Source organism: Microplitis mediator, chromosome 6 (genome assembly GCF_029852145.1).
Source record: "Microplitis mediator isolate UGA2020A chromosome 6, iyMicMedi2.1, whole genome shotgun sequence".
Classification (NCBI taxonomy): Eukaryota; Metazoa; Arthropoda; class Insecta; order Hymenoptera; family Braconidae; genus Microplitis; species Microplitis mediator.
The window spans coordinates 18,062,469-18,075,559 of NC_079974.1; positions in this window are offsets into that span (position 1 = coordinate 18,062,469).

The following is a 13,091-nucleotide window of genomic DNA, read 5'->3' on the forward strand; positions in this document are numbered from 1 at the left end:
ATTTTGAAGTAATTCGGACTGAAGCAAAATAATAACATTCTAGATGTACTAGATTATATAAAAGCTAATACCAAAAATAATTTTTATTATTATTTATCCTTGATAAGCTTTTTCTAAAATATTTCTATGCTTATATTTATAACAATAATAATAATAATAATAATATACGAAAAATCTTATATATAAATTGGTTGAGACTTCGGACCAACAATTATTATTTTTATTTTGATTTTTTTATATAGCATATTCGCCAGATGGCATTTAACACATGCAAATGTTTTTTTTAATATAATTCAAAAAGACGATGAACAAAGTTGTAAATTTTTTTAAGTAATCTCGCAATATTATATCCGAAGCAATCATAGTTTTAAAAACTTTTATCGATCTACGGCTATAATGCTTTAAAGTGGCAATATATGAAATTCTATGTATTTCACGATGGATTCTATTCGTCAATTTTTTATTGTCCATCTCACATCCATTCCCTTTATCTTAAGCTTTTAAGATATTCGATATCGTTAAAAATGAAGCGTCTTTACGTTTTCTTAACCACCAAATATTGAAAATAACTAACATTTTATTTCGAGTTACCGATTTTACTTTGTACACATTCTTCTCCGTCTCTCGCGTTATGGTCTTTTATAATGTAACGCTTGCAATCAAAAAGACAAATTCCTGTTGGTGACTGAGCAAAATCACCTTCCCCCACCATCTTTGTCAAAAAATGTATGCAAAGCACTTAAATTAAGAGACTAAAAATTTAGAGAGATTTTCGCGCGTGAACTTACTTTTCTTTCATACCAGTTCTCCACGAATGAAGACGTGAAATCTCTTAAGCAGCCTAATGACGTCTCCTGTACTCAATTATATATTTATTAAAATATAATTTATATAATAAAATTCAAAATTCAGGAGAAAAATAATATCAAGATGAAAATTGCCACTTTTCAGCATCAATATAAAAAAAAGATTATTTTTTAGAATCTCACTGGCAGCTAAAATGAAAAAATTATTTCTCTTCAACTTCGCCAAAGATGCTGATTTCAAAAGTCTTCCATTTTATACCAATTTAAGTATCAAAATGTAGAATCACTCTAGTGACAAAGTAAAAAAGAATACATTGGAAAAAAATTAACTTGAATCAAGAGAAAAATTCTGTAATTGAATAAAATTTACGTAATCGAAGAAAAATTTCTTAGTTAAAAAATGTTCCTAATGCTCAAATGAAGAAAATAAAATTTTTCAAAATTATTTATTTGATTCAAGTAAATTTTTTTTTTTTGTGTTAGGAGTAAAAACAATAAAACTACTGCATGTAGATATAATTATTATTTAATGTTAAATAAAAAATTTATTACATTTAGTAGGATATTTAATGTTTCAAAAATATTATTGTTATTCATAAAATACATTTTTCATAAAATTTTATATTTTATGGTTATTTTTTGTTATTTAACAAAATTTTTTTTTTATGTAATTTTGACTTCAAATGAACATTGTAAGTTCGTTTCGAAAAATATTTTCCACAACATTGGTATGGTTTATCTTTAACACATTTGTGACTGCTCAAAGTTTTCATACACAAAAATTTTTTCTTACACGTTTCACATTGTCGAAAACTTTTTGCTCCTAAAGCGGTCACTTGTTCAGTTGGCGTTGAAGTCGCTATTGAATCGTTCAATTGATCTTTCAACAGTGTAGACATTCCATTCTTCATATGCCGTTTTGATGATCGATGTCTGTTCATTTGAGTCACATACATTTTGCACACAGCACAATACTTTTTCTGAGTATTTTTCAGATTTTCTACGTTTATTGAACCATGATGTGTAGTCTCATTTATATCTGATGCAACTGCGGCACTCGATGTTTCACCTGTGAATTCAGTTACGCCTGATGCGACTGAGCAAAAATGGTTGTACTGACCAAAATAAGAACCCCACCTTTTTTTACACAGTTCACATGTATATGGCTTCTTGATTCCGTGCACGTTTCGACGATGTTCTTGCATGACTTTCGAGTTATAAAATGTTTCTTCACATTCCGGTTCTTCGCACAGATACATTTGCCGCTTACATGTTCTTCTCACTACCAATATCTTTCGATCATGTATAATTTTTGTGTTTTGACAACTGTCGCAAACACAAGTAATTAAAGATCTTGTTACATCATTCCATAACAAAGATCCATAATTTACAGCTTCAGCGATATTTGGCAATACATTTATTACTTGATGAAAAACAGATGGTTTTATGTAGACCGCTTCTCCGACTCGTTGCTCGAGAATTCCATACTTAATATTATGCCGATCTAAAAAAGCACAAGTCACATAAGTATCCTTATGAAATATTTTTAAAAGACACAGATTTTTTTTTTTAGGCGTTACGTTGGCTAATGCTTCAATTAAAGCTTGTTTATTTGGCACTATCAACCACAATTTAGCAACTTTAGTATCATTTTCGGCTGCATCATCATCGGCATCCTGTAATGTTTGTCGGATGATGTTAATTGATGCTAAATCTGCGTCTTCGATGTGCATTTCCCCAGATGATCCACTCAAACCAATATAATACATACTTGTATTAATACCCGGCATTTCATCCAGCTCCAGGTTGTTGGTTTGATCGATCAAAGAAAACTCTTTCGCACAGTCATTTAGAACTGAAACAACATCAGGTAAAGATAAATTTACCCAATAACCAGGCAATTTGTCGGACAATTGTGGTAAAATATTAAAAAGTTTCTTGTTAGTTGTAGTTTGAATTATATTTTGAAGATAATCAGAATTTTCTAAGTAAACTGGGGATGAAAGTACTTCTTTAATTTTTCGTGAAGAAGTACTTCTTTGTAAAGTAAAAATATCACTTGTTTTATAGGTTTTAAATACATTCGACGTATATGTCAACGAAGTTTGGTTATTCACAATGCTGTTTACACGATTCCATTGGTGTACGTAATCACTAATTTTACATTTGAACACACAACACTTTATTAAATTTAGATTTTTTAACGATGTATCAGCCTGATGGATCAAATTAAAAAATTCAATTAATGATACTGGCTCATTTGGCTGCCAAAACAGATCATTTTGTTCAGCAGTTGTTGATACGTATACCGACATGGTTGACGAAATACGACTAATTCTGATTCCGTTGTAACTTGAACTGAGTAAATCAAGTTGTGTTACTCAGAACGACTGGGTGGAGAAGTCGAATACCACTGAACGATGGAAGGCGGAGCCTTGAGAAATTTTAGACGGGAGAGGGAAATTTTTCCTCACAATCTGGGCTCACTGCTTGTAGCTGCGGCGTCCGGCAGTAAAGCCAGATCGTGTGATTTTTTTACTCTCTCTGTAGAGTCGCGCGCGTCGTGCACATATATCAAGAATAAATGTCGGTGAGTCGGAAAGCCAAAGAGATCGGAAGAAAACCGAGACCGGTGGACAAATCGAGGGAAATAAACCCGTACCACAGAAAAAAAAAAGATAACAAAACACTGTTGCCCTGTGTTTGTGTGAAATTCTCAGAATCCGATCGTCAACGAACTGGAGGGCGAGAACAAATAATGCAGCAATAAAAAAAAAATAAAAAATATTCATTACAAAATAAATCAGATGAATATTTTTAACAATAAAAAAACTGTTATCATAAATAATTCGTATTATTATTTAACGTTTGTAAATTTTTTTCTATAATATTTCTATTCTAATATAAATAACTATAATAATAGAAATAATAATAATAATACATGAAAGAACTTGAACATAAATTGCATTTGAGACCTTGGACTATTAACAATTATTATTATTATTATTATTATTATTATTATTATTATTATTATTATTATTATTATTATTATGAATATTATAAAATCGCATAATTTGGTTCCACTGGCGCGCACCCGGCATAACTTAATACTCGGTGTTCAAGTTATGCCGGACGTCGTTGACTTCAATGACATTAGTAATCTAAGGAGATTAATTGAACATAAACAGTTTATCTGTAAAGATCACGCCAAGTTCAATAAGCACTTTAACGAAATAAAAGGATTTGTTTATTTTTATGAAAAAAAAAAAAGGATATTTTTACAAAAAGTTTATGAAATACAAAACGAAAGCAAGTTAACATTACTGAGTCAAAAATTTTATCGGCTCCATCGAAATCGATATTTTCACTGTTCATTATGAAAGAGAAAATTAAAATTAAATCGTTTCCGCAACGATAGAAGAAAACACCTGAACCAAGAGTACCATTCTGGAGAAAATGATTTTCTTGTGTCAAGAGAAAAAAGGCCATTCGGCAGCCAAAATGGAAGTAGATTCCATTAACAGTCAGATTAATTATTAATAATTAATTAATTAACTAAATTTAATAAAGAGAAATACAAAAAAAATAATTCTTAACCGGCTGCAACAGTAAAATTTCATCGAACATACTCTAAAATAAGGAATATTAAGGCTATCACTACTTCTAAGGAGTGAAAATTAAAACATATTTAAAGAGCTTTGTGATGGAATTTTTAAAAATCCGATAAGTTATCGCACTCAAAAGTTATTCGACGAAAAAGGCAGAAAAATATGAATTTTTACGATTTTGAAAATTTTTAAATCCTGTATCTTCTAAACTACTTGGCCGATTGAGCTCATCTTTGAACTTGACCTTAGTATTTGACCGATAGATGAAGTGTATTGAGTTTGAAAAGGCTCGGTATAAAATTGTAAACGCTATCGTCGCGACAGCCGTGTTATATCGTATATATATATTAGGGTGATTTTTTTTTTCCGATTATTTTTTTTTTTTCGCTCCCATCCTGAAATTATCTCAGAAATACACTCAAAAAAATTCCCTGAAAGTTTGAGCCCTTAATATTAATATTAAGTACTCGACCAAAGCGTATGAAGATTTCCCATTTAAAATACACGGGAACTTTGATTTTTTTTCTTTAAAATTCTACAGTTCAGAGGCATTTTATGGTATCATCTTGAACAAAAACGAGATTTTCTCAAAATTAAATGCTCTACAAAAGTTCCCAATGTCGCGAAGTCGTAACTCATACTGGTGGGGTAGTACGGACCGCTAAACCGAATTTTGTCATAGGATTCTTGTTTTTTCTCTCATTATCTCATAAACAACAAGACGTACAGAAAAAGTGTAAAGAATAACTTTATTGTAAATTCAATTTTCTACAAAAAAAGCCTATAGCACCGAATCACTAGCAATAAAAAAAACTTCGAAAAAACATAATTAAAAAAATTTTTTCTCTAAATTTGCAACTTGATCAATAAGGAATTACTGATTACAATTATGATAATAATAAAAAAATCAATATTTTCTAAGATTTGATTCGACATTTATAATGGGAATTCAATGCTACGTAAACTTCAATGACTAATATCTCAGAAAATATCAATGTTAGTGATTCGGTGCTAAGGACTTTTTTTGTAGAAAATTGAATTTCCAATAAAGTTATCCTTTACACTTTTTCTGTCCATCTTGTTGTTTATGAGATAATGAGAGAAAAAACAAGAATGATATGACAAAATTCGGTTGAGCGGTCCGTACTACCCCACCAGTATGAGTTACGACTTCGCAACAGAGGGAACTTTTGTAGAACATTTAATTTTGAGAAAATCCCGTTTTTGTTCAAGATGATACCATAAAATGCCTCTGAACTGTAGAATTTTAAAGAAAAAAAATCAAAGTTCCCGTGTATTTTAAATGGGAAATCTTCATACGCTTTGGTCGAGTACTTAATATTAATATTAAGGGCTCAAACTTTCAGGGAATTTTTTTGGGTGTATTTCTGAGATAATTTCGGGATGGGAGCGAAAAAAAAAATCACCCTAATATATATACATACATCTACACGGAGAAAGAATAAGAGTAACCATTACTCTTCAGCGCATCAATCTAGTCAACTTAGTATACGTAAGTATATATTCGGTCATAAAACCTCACGCATTACTTCCGTGACAGTAATGAGTAGTGTCAAGAGCACGAATGAAATTATTCAGACATCAAGGCAAAAATACCAATAGTTACTGCCGTAACATAAACCTCTGATGTTTCGAGCAATAACAACAGCTTTCAACATACGTTGTAGTACTCTGTCGCAGCGCTATGAGCAGTGCGTACTTCAACTTACTGAGCTATTACTTTTTTAAAATTTAACTTATCGGGACGTGTTTTTTTTTCAAAATTTTGGTTTTAAAATCTACTTTTTGAAAAAAAATACGAACAAATTATTCGTACCTATCTTGACCATTATTTTTTAGATTTTCGAAAAAAATCAAAAATTTCTCGATGATTACCATTTTTGACTTTTTTTTTTTTTTTAAACTCTGGCGTTTTCTGAAAATCCTCAAATTTTTTCGGGTGGGGTTCTTCCGATTTATAGTTTTATTTTTCGATCGAAGAAAAAATTTTTTGTTTTAACAAAAAGTGAAAGTAGTAATCATTGAAAAAATTCGTTTCTTTTCTCACAAAATAAAGGTAAAAATTAAAAGGAAGCTTTAATTATTCTTTTTAATTTCTTTTCAAAACTAGATTAAAAAATAAAGAAAATAAGAAAACAATTTGTTTTTCGCTCCCTTTTTAATCAATGACGACTCAAAAAAAAATTGAAGAGGTGAGAATGCATTAAATGTGTTGGTTAGAATGCCCGTGATTTATTAAAAAATGGACCAAACAAGTAATTTTTTTTTATTTTTTCGTTTTTTAATCTACTTTTGAAAGGAATTAAAAAAGAATAATTGAAGCTCCATTTTAATTTAATCGAAAAAATTTTAATCGAAAAAAAAAATATAAATCGGATGTACACCGCGCCGACAAAATTTTAGGATTAGCAAAAAATGCCAAAGTTTCATATGCTAAAAAAAATACAAAATATTCAAAAATGGTAATTTGAGAAATTTCTGATTATTTTAGCAAATAAAGTACATTTAAAAACAAAAATTTTGAAAAAAAAGAAAAAAAACGTCTCAATAAGTTTAATTTTGGAAAAGTAATAACTATTTGACAAACTTTTTTTTTCCTAAAATTCATATTTTTTTTTAATTGGGCGAAAAAATTCTGAAAACCGTCTTTTATAGGATAGAAAAGGATAGAAAAGTTTCAGCCAAATCGAAAGGGGTCAGGGTAAAAAGTGGACGATTTGACGTGGAACGCCCTTATAATATTAAGGGCTCAACTCTTGAGGAAATTTTTTTTTACATATTTCCAATTAAATTTAACAAATTATGCTTAAAATAGTAACTGCAAATTTTTTCACCTGCAAAAAACGCGCATTATAATAATGGTTAGAGCTCAGCTCAGTGAGTAAATGAAAATGTAAGGTTATATCTAAAATAACCGTTACATGAGTATTTAATAAATAAAATTCATTGTGAGACATGATCTTGGTAACAACATATTTTGTAAAAAAGTAACTTCAAATGCTTGTTTTTTAAAATAGCAATTTCGTCCGGAATGTGTAATTAGGACTCATCAGTAAGGTTTTTTTATTATTTAATAATTATAGCATTCAAAAAATGTATTAAATGTGAGCATAAAGTACATATAAGTTAATTGTTAAAAATCTTTACACATTCTACCTTAGATCGCTTTGGACACAGTTATACTGAATTAAAAGTATATTACTACTTTATCAGTATTCATTAGCGACCACAACTTTTTACATAGAAATTTTATCTACCAATTTAATATTAGTCACATCCATGTTAGACTTACGAATTTAAAAAATAGAAAGGTCACCAAGGTGTTTATCACATATAAAATATATTAAGTAATTTTTATTGTTTTAATACTGAACCAAAAGTATATTACTACTTCATCAGTATGTTTTAACAATTTTTCAGTTATATTTTAGCCAAAATTACATACCTGGAAAATTTGGAAATGCTTTTGACTCCTTGTTTAAAAGATATCGATTTTCTGAATAGTCAAAGAGGAATTGAGAATACAATTGAGAGAACTGGTAAGAAAATACGGGCATAAAGAAAAGTTTTAATTTATGTTAAGATATAAGCTAAGCACTCTATTATTGATCTGAAGCACCTATTCACGGCAAAGAAATGTATACCATAAGAATCTCATTGTTTTTAATAAAAAAATAAAACAAAGTTGATAGTGATTAAAAATTTTCAGAAAAATTAAAATTTGCACATACTTTGAATAAAAATATTAGGAACTTTGAAAATAGTGCTAGATTGGCCCATTCTTGCAAAAGTCATCAGTAAAAAACTGGAAGTAGAGCGACTTCATTGAAAATTCGATATCTTTTTAACGGATAATCAATTAAAAAATTGTTTAAATAAATATTCCTTACCCTATTTCGTTTGACTTGTAATACCCTATAGATAAAATTAATATTATTTATTCTTATATATATTAGTTTACCTAACTCATAATTTTTATAATATCTGACAATTATTCTATTATGTTCCACACTTATTCTACTCTAGTTTTCTTCTCTTGTTTTTTAAAGAATATCTTTTTTCTCGATTTTCGAGCATTGCTTGTTGTCGTCCGTGGACAATAGCTAAATCAGTTATGAAAACTTTTTTTTGGCTTTCATACTTTGCTTCAAATTCGTGAGAATTATTATTCCGGTGTGCTGCTAAGTAATGCGTGTTTTGGACGTTTATTAATGCCAAGGGTAACTTTGAAATCTGTGACTCTGGTACGTATTTACTTATCAAAGAAATATCATAAGTGGATGGCTTTACAATAACAGTTATTATGCTGATATTTAAAGCATCACAAATAATATGCACAGAGCTTTCATTTGCCCATTCATAATTTTTTGCCAGCATGATTTGTATGAAATCGCAAACCTTAGCATCACCTTCAGAGCTTATACAATATTTGGCTGTAATCTCGAACACACCGTTGACGATTAAAAGGCGATATTGATTTAGATTATTTAAAAGATGATCGATACAAAATAATTTAATTTCTAAATATCGATCTTCATCTTTTAATATCAATTCAGCAACAGAACGATAAAAACAATTACCGTCACCCTTAACATTAACTATAGTAAAAGACTCTTGAAGTTCTTTATTTTTCATAGCAGCACCAGATAAAAGTTTTTCATTTGATAAAGGATTAACATTTCCTACATCACTTGCATCCGGATACAATTGCTCGGTGGCTAACTTTATCAAGGAACAAACTTCATTAATAAATTCTGCATTTTTTTTCCAAACAGCCAAAATATCAATTAACGTATGACAATTTTCGACTTTTTCCAATACCGAAGACACTAAATTATCAACTTGATGCTCGTCTACATGCTTCTCATGTTTTGAAATATCATCGGATGTAGAGGAAGCATTTCCAGTTAATTGGATAAGTGTTTTCTCAACTCTGGCTGATGAAATTATTGTTTCCTCTTTACCTTTTCTTTTTTTTTTTGCTTCGATAGTATGAGCAGGCTCTCTAATAGGCATACTTCGAGCAACTCTACTATCAACAATTTCGAATATTAAAGCTGTTTGATAAAATGTAACTAGTTTTTCTTTCATTTTCTGGAGCCAAAACTTGTCATCTCGTTTAATACGTTTAGCACTTTTTATCCAATTGATTTCATGTGGCGTATAAACAGCAAAATAACAAAACTGTCTCTCGGTTATTTGTAGTTGGCCTTGAATAACATAATAAAATGGATGTGATTGATTAATAACTTGAGGATTTTCTTTCGAAAATAAACCTCTCACATCACGTTTTACTTCAATTGCTTTATCCACTTGTAAGTTTTCTTCATCTTCCGAAATACAGATAACAATTACGATGGAATCCTTTTTTACAAGACCATCTGGTCTGGCGCAGGTAAAGAAGCAATCCTTATCATTAGATACGAACAGCCCACAAGGAACAATTTTTTCACCAATCACTTCATTTTCTAAATGTTTCAAAGCTCTATCCTTATTTTTTGATATGTATCTCAAATATGCATCATCAAAGTTTGTAGGCTCATATAATATTTTTTCAACAACTTTACCACAAGACGTTGCTGGCGCCATTCGACATATTTTACCAAAAAATCTCGAAGATACCATGTTCTTCTCTAAATTATGGGGTTGTCCGTACTTCAACTCAGCTTTAGTCTTAATTTCAATTTCTAGGCGGTCTTTCTGGAGATCAATTAGAACTTACTCATGCTTTTTGATTTCTTTTTCAATTTCATCAGACGTTTTATCCGGCTTATTAGCATTTGGACCGTAATACTTGTCGGTGCCTTGACAATTTTTTTGGTATTTCTTGTGTTCTCTGTTGAATTGACGGCTCTTGGAATTTGTTAATCGATGTACTCGATTAACTTCTTCTAAGGATTCTACTGATTTATTTACAGTTTTGCCAATTGCTTTTGTCATCAGTGACATGGCCTTTCCAGAACTCGTCTGATGGAGAGTTGACATTAACACTCTTTTTTCAAAGTCATCTCTTTTATATATGTTAAAACCTTTATTACATATATATTGTCTAACGATCGAGAAAAATTGTTCAACAGCATTGGTATGCACTTTGTGTAATAAATGTTCAGCATCTTTACTCAAATCGGAAACAATTTCTATAACTCGATTCAATAGATTCACTTTTTTAAGTGCTGGAACCAAATTTTCTTGGGATCGATCACAAGACCATATCGGTGGACATTTATCATGATCACCAAAAACATGTAAAGGCGTTAAGTTAATAAGGTCTTTCAATATTTCTGTATTCTGCTGAAATATTTTAAGTTTTTCAGCTCTTGATAATTTAGAATCAAGAAAATCTTTTCTTAAACGGTCAACTTCAACAGTAACAATACGCCTTATCTTCAGTCCACTGCTTTTTATTTGATCCCTCAACTTTCCCATTAATCCACGAATGCATTCCGATCCTGCTGCTTTCGAGGCCTGGGTAATCTTTGTACCCAGTCGACGGTACATATGATGTGAACATTTAATTTTTTTTACAACGATTCCAACATCTCTGTAAACATCGGCATCAACGATAGCTTTGTAAGTACTGCTATCACCATCTGCTATTAAGATGTTATAAATCAAACCATTTTTGTTACGGCTGCGTTTAAATATTTCAACAGCACCGTCAGCTTCCATCTTTGTCGAACTTTCCTTGGGATCGTAGTTCGCAAAACATTCGTGAGCTACTAGCTGTACATTAGTATTCGTAACTTTACTGCATATTGAGCAGTTTTTATTGTAAATGACTATGTCAATAACCTTTTGAGTGCAATAGCCGATTACAGCAACTTCCCCCCCTAAAGAATCATACTTTCCACCGGCATAACTTCTTTTTCCATATGCTCCATCAAGAATTACGGTAATGAAAGGAGTCTGGGCTGTACCAATCACATCACCACGTTCTCGCGCTAGCCTTTGTTCTTCCAACGCATTTGCATACATCTCATCAGATGTAACTTTTCTGAGCGGTTCAGTAAATTTTTTTCGCCAAGCAATGTACGTTGCGGGTGAAAGGCAAGGTATGTCAAGTGCGGATAATTCAGTCTTAAAAGAAGAGAAAGAACTACCAGAACCTAAAATTCCTAACACAGCGGCTTCATTTATATGAAGATCGGTTGATGGATTTGGATGGTTAGTATACATTTTGTCGAGAAAACCACAGTTTAGACATTCAACGTACATAATACTGTTCAATCCTCGATTCGTGACTTCAGAGAAATGCATATCTGTTACACGAGCCGGGCATCGGGCAGAACAATGCTCGCCATATTTCATCAACCCTGTAATGAAAAATGGTACATCCATAATGCGACGACGTTTAGAAAAAAGAGTATACATCGATTTTATATTATCCTCACTCGATAGGCTATCAAATTTTAATTCATTCCTCAGATTTTCAATGAAATCATCGTCTCTCATTTCATCTGATTTATCTGAATCAGAATTGACACCGTCTGAAAGATTGTCGTTTTTCGCTTTATCCAATTCCTCTGAGTCTGAATTGTAATCGTCAAAGAGGCTATTGTCTCTAGTTTTGTTAAGTCGATCAGACTCCGAATTGTGATCGTCGGAATAAACATCTCTCGATTCGCCGGATAATTTTGAGTCGATGAGGAAGCTACTCTCGATACTTTCCGTTGCTTCATTGGAAAATAAATAATCGTTAATAGTTCGAAAATGATTATTTACGTTAATATTATTATTATTAAAATTCTTATTATTATTATTATTATTACTATTATTGTAATTAGTCTTAATACTATTAGTATGAATATTATTGTTATTATTATTATTATTACTAGTATTATTAATGTCTATCTTATCGGAATTTTCAGAAATCTCGATATGAATTTCTTCTTCCGCCCAATCAACATCATCGTAGTTGTTTAATTGACAACAATAATCTTTATCGAAAATAAATTGATTGACATCAGAATTTTCATTTCTGTTATCGTTTACTGTTAATTCCATAACTTCGGAACCAGTCGCATTTAAAGCACTTAACTTATGATTTGTAACAATTAAAGGACTTACCAACGATGGCGAAACGGCTTCACTTGCCGTTACTGACTCAAGAATTTGCGTTTTCATTTCGGATTTGGGAGTTGGAGTATCCGTTTTAGCCTTTAGCATTTTTTCCAATCGTATAGATCTTGAAAATGATAAAAAAATTTGTAAACAATAGTTTTATGAATAAAGACATTAATGAAATCATTTTTAATAGCGGTGAACGTTGCAATAGGCCCCAGAAAGAAAAGTTCTTATAAGCTTAGTTTTTTTCACTCTTTTCTTATTTGTTACATTTTCATTGTTAGTCCAGTCGTTCTGGAAAAAAAAGTGTTGTTCAACTTCATTCAACAAAATGGTACATTAAATATACTTTTTAATTCCTTCTGTTATGGAGAGTTAACATTGTGAATTTTTTTGAATTCTTTTTTCTAACCACAGCAGACTGATACAAAGGTAACTGAATTCAAGAGCATTAAATTTGAACGCCCGACAGGGATTGGTAGAATTTTTAGACCTGTTTTGTAAAAATATACTATTTATTAATAAACGCGGGAACTGAAAATGTTATCATTAGTGCAAAAGTGATTAAACAAAAAATCTTGAAGTTACTTAG